We start from the raw sequence: 13,541 nt of genomic DNA on the forward strand, positions 1-13,541 counted from the left end.
TGACACGAAAAGAACCTTTTTACTGATGTTAAAACTGAACTAAAATTCATTCAACGAGAAATTCATGTACAAGTGAAGAAGTGTGAGGAAGACGGTGCAGACACATTGGAGTCGCAATTCTAACAGAAGAACGGTCGTCAGGCATAGAAAGCGTGGAGACCATGATTGGCCAGGTGTCCAAGTCATTACTTACCAACGTTGCAGACGGTCGGGAGTACGCTGAAGATCTAAGCCAGATTTATTCCAGATGTGACAACTTTGACGTCACCGACCAGCGCAAAGCCATCATCGACGGTATCATACCGGACATTGAGGATGCCATCACTATTACACCAGAGGTAGCCAAAACCCAGTTTTGCAACCTAAATATACAGAAAGCAACAAGACTTGACAGACTGGGTGGAACTATCCTGTATTGTACCATAGAAGTTGCTTTATATTTGAGATTACACTTTCTCATGTGCCATGTTTTAGTCGACATTATAAACACTCATTTGATCAGCATACCATACCAACATTATGGAAAGCTTCAAGCGTCATTCCCGTGCCAAAGAAAAGCAACTGTCTGGATTGAACTACTTCTGTCCAGTTGCCCACAGGCCCATAGCCGTGGAGTGTTTTGAAAGGATTACTCTAAATACATGTACCCTCATATCTAACAGCACTGACCCTCTTCAGTGTGCATATTAGAGTACAACGGAGTATGAAAGATGCTGGAGTTGTTAAGTTAAGCAGCAGCACGGCAACACAGTTTATCTCAAAGGAGGGAGTAAGATTTCCCACCTACTCTTATATATCTGACAGAGAGGGTAAGATTTCCCACCTACACTTATATCTCTGACAGAGAGGGTAAGATTTCCCACCTACACTTATATATCTGACAGAGAGGGTAAGATTTCCCACCTACACTTATATATCTGACAGAGAGGGTAAGATTTCCCACCTACACTTATATATCTGACAGAGAGGGTAAGATTTCCCACCTACACTTATATATCTCACTCGGAGAGGGTAAGAATTCTCACCTACACTTATATCTCTGACTTGGAAGGGTTAAGATTTCCCACCTACACTTATATATCTGACAGAGAGGGTACGAGTTCTCACCTATACTTATATATCTCACTCGGAGAGGGTTATAATTCTCACCTACACTTATATCTCTGACTTGGAAGGGTTAAGATTTCCCACCTACACTTATATATCTGACAGAGAGGGTAAGAGTTCTCACTTATATATCTCACTCGGAGAGGGTAAGAATTCTCACTTACACTTATATCTCTGACTTGGAAGGATTACGATTTCCCACCTACACTTATATATCTGACAGAGAGGGTACGAGTTCTCACCTACACTTATATATCTCACTCGGAGAGGGTTATAATTCTCACCTACACTTATATCTCTGACTTGGAAGGGTTAAGATTTCCCACCTACACTTATATATCTGACAGAGAGGGTAAGAGTTCTCACTTATATATCTCACTCGGAGAGGGTAAGAATTCTCACTTACACTTATATCTCTGACTTGGAAGGATTAAGATTTCCCACCTACACTTATATATCTGACAGAGAGGGTAAGAGTTCTCACTTATATATCTCACTCGGAGAGGGTAAGAATTCTCACTTACACTTATATCTCTGACTTGGAAGGGTTAAGATTTCCCACCTACACGTATATAACTGACTTGGATGGTGCAACAATTCCAACCTACACTTAATAGCTCTTTTCTACAACTCTCTTCTGCTCCATAGCGTTTGGATACACGAGAAGTCGACCTAGTTTATCTCTTTTAAGAAGTCGGAAAACATTCAAAAGCAGTACAAACATCAATTAAATCCATTAAGAAATAAGCACAATACATAGAAATCTATATTTACAGATTGATCCAAGGACGCCACTGTCACTGGATACAGAACAGCATACGTCAGCGTGGTCTTGATTTGATTGATGAATCTATAAACAACGACTTAGCCACCGATGAACATAATGAGTAGAGATGGAGATCCATCCGAGTACCTGGCACCCCGCCATCATTTGTGCATTAGTAAATACCTTCATAACAACCAGATCACAAACACACGGCGTAAAGCAACATATAAGGGTTCTTGAGTACAGATGCCGATAAATATCCTATCAAGTCCAGCTCAACCACAGAAATACATATAGATACCTAGCATCTTCATTACTAAAAGTAATTGTCCAAGTACCATCGATCATGCGATATCAATGAAAAGCTGTTCAAGACAAAGCACAAAAGTACCTTAGAGTGGAATAAACACTGACATAAACTGGGAGATGACCAGGCACCCATGGCCAGTGGTGGAACAATAGTTGTAGTGTGACACCCCACACTGACAAGATGTGGGCATGACTAGACACCCAAGGCCTAGATTTTTTAAGCTCTCTTAGCGATAAGACAGTCGTGCCATACATTAACATTAACTTACGACAATCTTAGAGAGCTTCGAAAATCTAGGACCTGTTCGTGACTCCCATGCTTTTAACATAGACTTACGACTGTCATAGTCTCCGATTGCTTTTAGGAACTGGGTTCTGGAGGGTGTGAGGTTAACTGTGATGAGTCGCGGTGATTACTTACCTGGAAGGTGTGACCTTAACTGTGATAAACTAGGGCGAGTAGTTGGGTGGAACTGCGATGAACTGTGGTGATTGGATGGATGAAATGTCTGAGATTAACGGTGATGAACTGTGGTGATTGGATGGATGGAGGCTCTGAGCCTAATTGTAATGAACTGTGGTGATCGGATGGCAGGGAGGCCTGAGCCTAACTGATGAAGTGTGGTGATTGGTTACCTACAATGCCCCGTATCATAAAGCGATCGTGGTGCTAAGGAGCTTAACTTGCGATGAACTGTGGGGATTGGTTGGCTTGAAGGTAAGAGCTTAACTGTGCTGAACTATGGTGATTGGTTGGCTGGGAGTTCTGAGGCTGACTGTGATAAATTTTGGTGATTGGCTGGTTGTACAACGTGATCCACTTCGAAGTCCTCCCACCTGGCGCATGGATACTACAGGTGAAGAACATTTCATGCAAATGAAATGCAAAGTACTTCCCAGCAGATATACAGTAGTGTCCAAGTGAATAGTGTTTGTCAACTCAGGTTGCAATGTCATGTGAACACAGAGGGTTGACTGCTGCTATTGTGATAGGCTTGTACCCATGTACAGGTGTAACGTATGGAAGGAACAACACACCGACCCTTCGGTAGTCTCCCCTTTTGTTAGTCTCCCCCTTCAGTAGTTTCACCCTTTGTTAGTCTCCCCCTTTGGTAGTCTCACCCCTTGTTAGTCTCCCCCTTCTACAAAATCAGTTAGTGAAGATTATGACACAGAGAGAAATCTGTATTATAATAAAGCCAGATGTTGACATTGATGAATCATGGGTGGTTCTCGACTGTTAATAAAAAATATGAGACACGTTCTGGTTAAAAAGAGTTGACAGATAATTCACTGAAAGCCACAAGGGCCTGCAAATGTTTGAAACAGTCGACCCGATACAATAACAACCGTGCCGGCGACTATTTCGAACGCTGATACTGGTGAACCAACGACTCGAGCATGGTAGCATATCCTTTACTAATACAGACAGCTCTGGTCGAGTTTAGACAGAGCTCTTTGAAACCTTGATTTGTCAGAGTTTCCTCAATTCTTTGAGACAGCGTAAAATCTTACTCGCTCATTCACTCACTCGGTCATGAAGATTTATTGTCAATAATTGTTGGCTGATTATTGTTTGTGATGGAGGGTCGAAATGAGTGTACAAGCTGGATCTATTCTTTTATCAATGTCTGTTAGTAATGACAATACAGTCATCATGAAAACAACAACTACAACAACAACATGGTCCTGTGCCTCCTTTAGGAATGGAATGAGGAATGGGACAGCTATAAAGCCCACCGTCATTTACACCTGATACACGTTTCGGGCAAATCTAACTCGACAAACACCCAAGGGATACATACATTAATATTTATTTTCTTACAGTGTAATTCAATACTCACTGCTCAAAGTCAACTAGCTGTTGTTGTTTCCAAGTATGCAGAAGGTCTTCATGAATTAGCTATGACCATTTGATTATTGCATTGTGAGAGTGCCAAGACATCAAGTGGAATGGATCAGACTAGTTCATTGTTACTCCGTGCAAACCAGTGCAACTGCTGCTGTCAGGTCTCACGATAATACAACAGACAAGGTTCTTTCAGTGTTGGGTCTCTGCCCACTTCGCCGTATTCACCCCAACACAGTTCGACGACGTTTACGTCATCACGGGCTCAGACCACGACGTCCCGCCATACGACCTATCCTGACACAACGTCGTCGACAAGCTCGCCCAATGTGGTGCCGAAATGTGGTGCTGTCAGGTCTCACGATAATACAACAGATAAGGTTCTTTCAGTGTTTGGTCTCTGCCTATTGGATAACATCACAACATGCAAATACGGGCTTCTTCGTCACTCAAGGACGTTACTTAGCCAATTGCCATTTTCAAGGCTTTGATAGTTGGTTTGCTTTTATAAAAGTTAAGCTGTCCCACTGGAATAATTGCATCATTCAATACAATTCGATTTTACCAAAAACATCATTGTTCTCTCGAATGTAAAGTTCTCTTTCAACCACGTGGTTTTTCAAAGCAGTTATCATTGATATATATCCTTTCCTCGCATATGCATTGCCTTTTCCCCCAACAGCACCACTTATTTGCTGCCTCTAACTATAATAACCACTCAAGGAAACTGTGCAATGTCAAAATATTATCCCAGTTGATAAGTACGATACCAGTGTCAAACGTACATATAAACTTTAATGGAGGGATCATGAGACCATCACAAGTCGGGAGAATTTCAATTGAAAGGTCAATTACAATGACGTCACGAGTGCACAAGCGGGACAGGGGTCAAACGATGTCACAAACTCAACAACAACGGGTATATCCACCATCGGCATTGAGAACAGAAATGTATCGACGACGCATAGAGCCTATCCAACGTGCAAGAGAGGCTTGTGGGATGTCACCCCAGATTCTTTCAAGTTCTGTTGCAAGGTCAAGGACGTTATCTGGCGGATGAGGAAGACGGCGTTGACGTCCATCCATCTCGTCGCAAACATGCTCTATCGCAGAGAGATCCGGTGAATTTGCAGGCAAAGGTAGTAAGTCAACGTTGTGGTGTTGCAAGAAATCCATAGCAACCCTTGGCGTATGAAGGAGGGCATTGTCCTGTTGGAATGTTATCCCAGCGCCATGACGTTGCAGAAAAGGAATTGCCACAGATCATAGATTCTGATCCCTGTAGCCCACACCAATTAAGTTGCCCTGAACAATCACCAAAGGAGTTCTTTGACGTGTTGTTATTCCACACCAAATCATCACGGAACCACTACCAAAGTGATTCCTTTTCAAGACACATACCTGTGCATAGCGTTCTCCCACGAGTCAATAGGCACGTTGACGTCCATAACTATGGGAAATGATAAGCCTGGCCTCATCTGTGAAAACAATATTTCTCCAACAAAGCAAGGGTCTGCGGACATGATTTCGGCACCACATTGGGCGAGCTTGTCGACGACGTTGTGTCAGGATAGGTCGTATGGCGGGACGTCTTGGTCTGAGCCCGTGATGACGTAAACGTTGTCGAACTGTGTTGGGGTGAATACGGCGAAGTCCTGGGATGGACCGGGCTGTAATCACTGCAGTCTGAAACCTGTGGTGAAGATGGGTCACCCTTATCCATCTGTCCTGTCTTGGCGTTTTTACACGTGGACGTATCGAACGTGGCCGATCGATGACGGTAGCGTCTAACCAGTGCAGAAATGGTGGCAGCGGAAACGTGCAGCCACTTGTTGTTGAGCCATCCCCCAAGGACCACCCCAATGGACTCATGACGTTGTGCAGACGTTAGCCTTTGCATGCTATGCCTTTCAAAAGCCGTTTAATTTTTGGAACGATCGCAAGGGCACGGGTTGAGTTTTCCAAAGTGGCAGTATTGTGTGGCATTCATTTGCTCTGTTACTCTTTCCCGGAATGCACGTGCAACAACGTATCGCACGTCTCAAGGACGAAACCACAGACGTCATGGAAAGTGGCACATGCATGAGTTTAAATCCTTATGTGTCTACACAGGTTTGATAAATTTATATTTTATTTTTTTTTAGTGCACAGTTTCTCTATGTGCCTTTATGTACCAGCAGACACTTACTGCCACTTCCCAATACACCACCAGACATTTATTGCCTGTAACTAACACATCAAAAGACATTTACTGCCTCTTCTCAATATACCATTATACATTTACTGCCTCTTCCCAATACACCATCAGACACTGATTGCCGCTTCCCTGTAGACCATCAGACATTGACTGACTCTGCTCAATGCACAAGACATTTACCGCCTCTTCCCATTGTATCCAGTCATCCGCTGCCTCTAAATAACACACCACCAGACATTTGCTGCCTCTAACGAAAAAACCATCAGACGTTTACTGCCTCTTTCCATCACACTACTAGACCCGTGAAGGTCCCGGGGTAGAATAGGCCTTCAGCAACCCATGCTTGCCATAAAAGGCGACTCAGCCATACTATTTATAAAACTGCTCTTCCTGACTACCTTTGAGATGAATAATTCTCCCTTCCAAACAAATCCGGACATAAGGAAATTTCGTCTTTTGAGACGATTGTTCTCCCCCAAAAATTGAGGGATTTAATGACCTTTACTAACAAGCCCCGTGATAACCTTTCTCTTCCTAATACAACCCCTGATATATTTAAAGTCCTAATGCAAATCAACTCGTGCTCCACGGTGTTGTTCGTGGAAGATTTTAATGCTCTTCCTTCATTCGCTGCTATGCGGTACGGTCAAGCACAAGGTTGGGAGCACATAGTTGAAAAAGATAAATAATGTACGATTGTTCTCATTCTGACACGGTATGCACTGATTGATTGTTGAATATTATCTAAGAATTATTCAGTGTACACTATCTAAGAATCCTTCCGTGTAGATAGTAGGGATACTTCAGAGTACACTCTGCGAATCTTTCAGTGTACACTATCTACGAATCCTTCAGTGTACACTATCTACGAATCTTTCAGTGTACACTATCTACGAATCTTTCTGTGTACTCTATCTACGAACCCTTCAAAGAGCATTATCTACGAATCCCATTGTGTACACCATCTACGAGTCTTTCAGTGTACACTATCTACGAATCCTTCAGTGTACACTATCTACGAATCTTTCAGTGTACTCTATCTACGAACCCTTCAAAGAGCATTATCTACGAACCCTTCAAAGAGCATTATCTACGAATCCCATTGTGTACACCATCTACGAGTCTTTCAGTGTACACTATCTAAGAATCCTTCCGTGTAGATAGTAGGGATACTTCAGAGTACACTCTGTGAATCTTTCAGTGTACACTATCTACGAATCTTTCAGTGTACACTATCTACGAATCTTTCTGTGTACACTATCTACGAACCCTTCAAAGAGCATTATCTACGAATCCCATTGTGTATACCATCTACGAGTCTTTCAGTGTACACTATCTAAGAATCCTTCCGTGTAGTACATTATCTAGAAATCCTTCAGAGTACACTATCTACGAACCCTTCAAAGAACATTATCTACGAATCCCATTGTGTATAGTATCTACGAATCTTTCAGTGTACACTATCTACGAACCCTTCAAAGTACATTATCTAGAAATCCTTCAGAGTACACTAACTACAGAGCAGTATATAAAATCTAGCAATTTCGCAATGATAATAATCTGAATAATTTACCAGTCTGTATGCTCGTATGATCTAACATTGCAGACAATTTAACAATTTTACAGCCGAAACGTTGCAATATCGTTACAACATGTGCAACCTCATAATCTCAGATAATATCGCTACATCATAGAGTCCAGCGAGCAAACGGTGCTTTCTTAGATGATATACACTGTTAGATTCTTACATATTCTATTAGACTTTGTGTAATATACACTGATAGATTCTTAGATTATATACACCATTAGATCATTAAATGATATACACGATTTCATTATCAGAAGAGATACACTATTTGATTATTAGAAGATATACACTATTTGATTGTTAGAAGATATACACTGCTTGATTATCAGAAGATATACACTATTAGACTATTAGATGATATACATTATTAGATGCACTGGTACTCTCTTAGCTGTTAGATTCCTCGATGGAATACACAATTATATTACCGAATGGAACACACATTATAAAATGCTATATATTGTGGACTGTTAGAGTATGTATACCGTGTTAGATGTATACTAACCACACTTTGATAAGGATAACCAACATTTACAATTTAGAACAAACGAAGAGTTATTGGAAACTGTACCCTTTTAAAACTGGATGTTTCATAATATCCCTTTTAGGCAAACAGACACGTTATTCTGACTCTACGTCTTTGATACATGAGTAACAATACAAATGGTTTTATGGCACCAATCAGCCATTTTGCTACTCATCGAACGATTGCTTGACAGATAAACAACACCTCAATAGCAGATATGGGATTCACTGGATGCAATGACATAATGAAACCTAGGATCCAGGCTTAAAATAAGTTTAGATATTAAAACCGAATTTGACGGCACAAATTTCTGTAGAATCCATGATTTTATCCTTGGTAAAATGTGAATAGTATGGTAGGCTGTCATAGCATACGCTGTTAGACACTACATGCTATTTTATTGCTAGAAAGTATGCAGTGTTAGAGAGTTTGAGGTTATATAATATTTTTTTAGTGATTTTACAATGTTACATTAGATTGTATACATTATCATATTGTTTGACAGTATGCATTGCAAGATAGTCAATTTCAGTCTTCTTGGTACACCACAAGGAAATATAAGATCATGAAAGCTGGCGTTCCTGAATGAATACCTGATTAGTAAAAGCCAGACAAAGTAACCTTATCACCGTACGAACGCAGCATTAGACGTAATGTAGACCCGGTGAGACACACGAAGCATTCAGTGTATGTCCACGCCTCCTGCAGCCCCCAGCAGTTCCAGGCTATTAGCTGCTAACCAAACCACCATTATCACAATCTCCCGTTACCCCCGCACCAAGAATACACCATGATACACGTTGTTACTGTACCTCGACATGCGGACATTGTGTGGCACTTACAGGTGCCGGGATGTGCATGTGTAAGGGTGTGGATGTGCTGATGCATTGATTGTTCTGATGTGTGGATGTGTTAAACTGTGGATGTTCTGATCTGTGGATGTGTTAAATTGTGCATGTTCTGATGTGTGGATGTGTTAATTTGTGATTGTTCTGATGTGTGGATGTGTTAAACTGTGGATGTTCTGATGTGTTGAATTGTGGATGTTCTGATGTGTGAATGTTTTGGCAAGTGGATGTTTTACGTATGAATGTGTTCATGTGTAAGTGTGTTAAGGTGTGAATGTGTCAGTGTGCAGGTGTGTTGGGGGTGTGTGTGGACTGGGGTGTAAATGTGATACCGTATTGATGTGTTATGGCGTTGATGCTATTTAGGCTATGCTAGTGTTGCCATGTGGATGTGTTAGGGTGTAGATGTGCTGATGTGTTGGGGTGTAGATGTGATGGCGTTTCGACGTGTGAGTGTAACGGGATATTGCTATGTGTGAGTGTTGTGATGTGGATCTTTTGGGTGTAGGTGCGTTCCCTAGTATATGTGTTCCATACAAAACACTTTGGCAAAGAGTGACATTGATGGTGTGTGTCTACGGCGTTGCCTGTTTGCAGTAATATGTGCCTTGACATATGTTTGTCTGCAGTGATGATTGCCAGCTGTGATGTGTGTGTCTCCAGCGATGTTTGTCTTTGATGATTTGTGTGGAGTGATGTTTATCGGAAATTATGTGTGTCTGCAGTTATGTGTGTATGCAGTGTTTGCATCCAGTGAAATTGTTCTGGAAGATGAATACACGGTGATGTATGTTTCTTCAGCTATGTGTGTGTAATGATGTATCTGCAAAGATATGTGTCTCTTGTGGCGTATGTCTGCAGAGATGTGTGTGTGCAGTTATGTGTGTCTGCAGCAATATGTTTGCTGTTATGCGTGTCTGCAGAGATGTATGTCTGTAGTGATGTGTGTCTGCAGTGATGTGTGTCTGCAGTGATGTGTGTCTACCATTAGGTGTCAGAGCAATGAACTTATATCATCACACCAATGCTTTCTTTAGTTAGTATTCATGTCACCATATAGACTGCTATTTTCGACATGCCAGCTCGATGTGGGAGGACTGCTGGAGGGAAACCTCTGCCTCCATCACGGAGAAATCCAAGAGCCCGGATGCAGTGCTAATAACTGAAATACTAAACGTGGATTCCAAATATTTATTACATGATCTTAATCAGTGCACTCGGGCGTTTTGGAAACCCGGGTTTCAGGTCATCCAAATCGAAAGGTGCAGCAAGTACACAGCACGTAATCACCTACAGTATGTTACCATGGACACAACAACTGCCGTACACACATGTTGGTAACTATACCCAACACGCCAAACTCGACATTGAAATGTGCCCGTTAACATCCGATTAGGCTTGATCTTCTTTAACCCATACTTGTCGTAAGAGGTGTCTAAAGTGGTCATGTTCGCTGACTTTGGTAACTGTAATGAACAGCGGCGGAAACCCTTATCAATATCCATAGGAAATACCTGCTAAACGCTATGTCGATTACAAGAAAAAAAGTATCGCAGCAAACTTTTTTTCCCGAATTATCTTTAAAATTGCCATATAACTACATTATGAAAAGAAATTAAAACAAAAACCCTATTATGTGTCTCAGACGTAACAAAGCATGATGCACGTATAGTAGGTTTCAAGTGTGGAGCATTTGAAACACTACGTAGCATTTACTATCTCTTACGGATAGAGGTTTGGATAAGGCTTTGTTTAATTTATCATGCACACTCCTATTCATAATACACAGAGGACGAGAGAGGGGGGGGGGGTGAGAGGGGGAGAGAGAGAGGAGGAGGGAGAGAATGAGAGTGTGTGTGTGTGAGGAGAGAAGGAGGTCCGGGGATGGGGTTATGGTTAAAACACGTCCTCAGCACGTTATTACCTGTCTTCAGAGGGGCTAGGATGGATTGGGTGCAGCGTTCGATGTTTTGGCGGTTACTTTGTTGATTGTTTACAGGTTGTTTACATGTTGACTTGATTTGGGTGGAAAAGAGTTTAGTGCGGCGTAAAACAATACGAAATTGAAAAGGTAAAGAAATGTCATTCTGCTTACGTGCACAGCGCTGTAACGCAAGAAGACACATAATGACCATTGATCAATGTCATTCGCATTAGAAATGTCATATGGCCTTCCGTCCCGATCCACTTCAAGTCGTATAGGACGACGATCATGTGTTACTGTGGTCTAGTTTTAACACAGAGTCCCCATGGTGTGAGATTCCACAAACTCAACAAGCCGTAGTATTTATTCAGAAGAAGTCGATGATGTCTCATGTTGGAAGATGGTCGGGAAAAATATTGCTGACAAACATTTTCTGTGTCGACTTTAGCTACTAAACTCTACCGACAGTCTAAATCGTGCGAATAAACACGGACAGATTGCCATGGATAGTCAAAGGTCTGCGTCAGAGGTCAGCTTGTAGATTATGACTCATGTGACCTCTGAAGCACATAACACAAACAGTGAAGTGTAACAGAGAGTGCATACCAATGAACTAGTTGCACTACGTAACAATAAAACAAATTGTACACGAGGCCGTAAAGTGTAACAGTCGGAACAACACATGACAGGAATGTGCAACAAGTAGTTCAACGAATGACAGAAATGTGCAGCAATTTGTTGAACACATGGAAGTACAGTGCAAGAATAAGTTTTAAACATGGCTACCAAGTGAAACAGTTGAACACAGGACAGTAATGTGCAACAATTAGTTCAACATACGACAGTGATGTGCAACAATTAGTTCAACACATGACAGTAATGTGCAACAATTAGTTCAACATTTGGTGAACAGTGGTGACAGTGCTGTCCAACAATTATTTTAACATATGGCCGTAATGTGAAATATTTAGTTCTACATATGACAATAGTGTGCAACATTGAATTCAACACATGACTCTAAAAGTGAATATTACAGTAAACTCTAACAGTAAATGAAACGCGTGAGAGTGGAATCTCGTAGTACTACGTCCGACGTAGTAGATGCTGTTAAACCCTACATGAGACAGTACACGTTACGTAGGGGATAATGGGTCTAAAAGCAAATTCACAGTGGCCCTACAACGCTTCCGTAGATTCCACTTTGCACAATGTCCAATGTTAAAACAGCAATGGTTTCACAAGTCGAACGAGACACTAAGGATTACGAAGGAGACAGTATATGGACGTAGGAGAAACCAAGTCTCAGTACGTCTCATACCTGGGTATGTTGGTCGTAGGAGATACTATTAATATTAATATTAACATTACCGTGTTTACATGAACCAATATGCATATTTGAGTACATTTACGTATATGCAAACTTTACACACTGAAATAATTTGCACATGGGAGTATGTTTGCTAAATTCCTCAGCTTACAATTAAAGTCACCCTAGAAAAAAATCTATTCGTTGATTTTGCAACGTTTGTGTGAACATAGGTATATCTTTCGAGACATTAACTTTGGCTGGTCGGGCAGACTCACTGACTCACTGGTGCTGGCCTCGATCCCAGAATTCAATCCATAATATCGGAGCATTAAAATGTTACCCTGTTGGGTGACATCAAGCACTGAGTCTGACAGGCTGCATTTCACCTGAGCTCCCACATTTTCCTGGAAAAAGCTACTTATCCTCAATGGATCTCCTAGGAAATTGTTCATGATGTTTCTAACATATCCAGAAATGTGTATCTGTGACTTTGGAAGCAAAGAGCACTTTTAGAAAATGTTCATTTTCATTGCAATAGTTGTCTGGATTTTCAAAAATTTGAAGCCTCCCATTGTTCTCCAGTCAAAGAAGCAAGCGTCTTTCACAGCCTTGTGACAATGGGAATGTGAGTTGAATAGAAGCCAACTGATTGATATAGGCATGCAGTTAAAGAAAAAAACAATGGATTGACCCTGATGTACATCAGTTCATCAGCACCTGGGTATCAGCCCTGTCGCAAGGGGTAGCCGGGTTGGACGACGCATACAAAAGAACAATCTGTCAACTAGTGCAGTATTCAGTAATTTGGATAAGTCAGTGAACCAGCTTTCAACTCATGTCCGAGGAACTCAGTCAAGTGGACATTCAAACCTAAGTTCAGCTATATGATTCCCAATCTTGTAAACATAAACCAGTTGAAATATACGACTATATACTTGATCACGACATTGATTTGTTCTTTCTCACTGAAACTTGGCGAGCTGCCGTCGGTGATGAGTCAAAATGCCATGAAAGTACCTCACCAGGGTACAAACTGATTCATGAACCTAGGCTAATCAGGAGAGGAGGTGGTGTTGCATTGATTTCCATGAACGATTTGACTGTTGAAAAGTCAAATC

This window comes from Haliotis asinina, chromosome 1 (assembly GCF_037392515.1).
Source record: "Haliotis asinina isolate JCU_RB_2024 chromosome 1, JCU_Hal_asi_v2, whole genome shotgun sequence".
NCBI classification, from domain to species: domain Eukaryota; kingdom Metazoa; phylum Mollusca; class Gastropoda; order Lepetellida; family Haliotidae; genus Haliotis; species Haliotis asinina.